Here is a 2,334-nt window from a genome sequence, read left to right as displayed (position 1 = left end):
GAATATAATAATAATAATAATAATAATAATAATCATAAAAAGGCGTAGAGGCTGCTGGAAATCAGTAGTGGTGTTTAAGGGAAAAAAACAATAATACAGGAGTTTTGACAGACCATTAAAGAAAAGATTATTCATGTTGGTATGTCCATGTTAGTGCAGGGAGTATTTAAGAACTCGTGCACAATCTTAGGACTGATCATGCTCCCTCAGGACTTCTTCAGTGATGTGTTTAAATACAATGCTATTTGATACATCCAGTGGGCAGACAGAGTTGAAGGAGTGCAATACCTTTCACCTGAATCGGAGGTCAAACAATTACAGATATCAGTAAAACAAAATATTCTGCTTTCAACTTGAGACTCAGTCTTGTACTGGAACCACTCAAATGTCACATCTTAATTTAACATATTTTGGGGTGTACTAGGTAAAATCAAAAGGTTATGAATACAGTTATACATGATCAAAAAAGCATCACTACAATCAGAACTGGTTGTGTATCACAGGTATCAGATCAGATACCATAAGTGTCATTGCACTAGTTTGGGATTTTGGCAAGTCTCCTTGACATCTGCAGCTGAGAAGAATATGGATTCTCCTTTGTGAGATCTCCTGCTGGGGGGATAGACACGTCACACAAAGATAACTAGGGATGCTCTCTCAGCTTTTATTCCATCAAATCTACGAAACCTGATCCGTACTGTCATCAACTATGTTTGTCTTGCGTCAGGTAATTTGATTATATTGCAGCCTGTTCAAAGTGACGAAGGACATTACTGGACTATGGGCGACCGTGGCTTTCAAAATGAGCTTTGCTGAGTCGAGACGCGACAGTCTTTCCCAGCATCATCCCCATTTGATCACTCTTCAAGCTTAGTCAAGAAAAAAAATGGGCGAAGGTTATTTCTGACGCTTTATTTACTCGGTCCATAAATAGAACTACAGCGGTGTGTCACTGCTAGCTGAAGCTTGCCGAGAAACGCGTTCACTCCATTTAGAACGGCGCTCAGGCTCAGACTCGGGCCCAGGATTCTTTACCCAGGGAATGAGTGAACCCTTCTCGACAGGATCAAAAAGAGATTCATTTGCAGTCTCTTTCGATGACCAAATAAATGTTTCCAAGCATTTCTAATGTACATTTGGTGGTGTTTATATAACATATAGTTATCCAGACCAGTAGAGTAGCATTTTGATTCATGTAGGTTGTAATGTACTCTTTTTCAGTTCTACAAAGCTGGGAATAGTGAAGCAAATCGATCCTGTATCATTAACCGTATTAACCATAAAAGGCATGCAAAGCTTATCAGACGAGTGTCCTTTGTACTTTACCGAACAAACTGACGTGCTGAGTACAACACGAAAATGACAGTCCGATTTAAGATTAAAGTGCAAAACGACACATCTTACAATATTACGTAGGAGAATAAATCGTCGGGTACTTCCATTCCAAGCTCTGCCAATAAACAGGGGTCGATGTACACTAGGTCACACATCGCTCGAACCCAAGTCCTATCTGAAAGATGCAGATGGCAGAGATGGTATAGTTAGTATGGCTGTTTGTCTTCAGGCATGCAGTTCGTCAGCAGGCGTGTACTAGGAATATGTAGCATATATCTAACATCAAGCGTCCAGGCTGTGATTCTAGATCACATTTTCTTATTGTTTTCCTGAATTATAATGGTTTGGAAATTTGTCTTCCATTGAACGCAATGTGTAATTTCAATTACAGTGGAGGAATCAGATATTTCTTTTGCTATTAGCTGTATTGCGTTGACATAAAGAAAATCCTCCTGAGGCTCAGACTGAAAAATACACCAGTTATTTTAGACAAGGCAAGACGATCTGCATGATGTGTATTCACTAAATTGTCTTAAATCGGTCAAGTGGCAGTCTTCATTTGAAAAGTACACAATTTTTTGATTGATCTGGGTGCATATTGTATGTAATCAGTTCTAAGTATTACCCAGCAATGTTCAGTCAGTTCGGGAATTTTGAAGGCTATTTGACTTTTATGAACCGGTACCGATAATCCGAGGGTGATTGGCGCATGTACACCCGATGTTCAAGCCAATCGGTAAGTCTTTCCGTATCAGTAAATGTCAGTGTTGTCGTCAATCAACCAATTTTTCGTGGTTGAAAACAACTGGGTTAAGCAAACGTAAAGATAACTGTCCTCGTGGGCGGGCACTACAGAAATTCAGCCAGTCGTAGACAATGTAGGGAGGAGTCTTTGACAGTTGCTAGTCTAGGCAGAGAGTTTACACGTTCCCCAGCGTCTAACTGTGCTGGATCACCGCTGATTGATGGCGCATGTGTTCTACATACCGTGCCGTGATT

Source organism: Chanos chanos, chromosome 6, assembly GCF_902362185.1.
Source record: "Chanos chanos chromosome 6, fChaCha1.1, whole genome shotgun sequence".
In the NCBI taxonomy this organism is placed as follows: Eukaryota; Metazoa; Chordata; class Actinopteri; order Gonorynchiformes; family Chanidae; genus Chanos; species Chanos chanos.
This window is presented reverse-complemented; position numbering follows the sequence as displayed.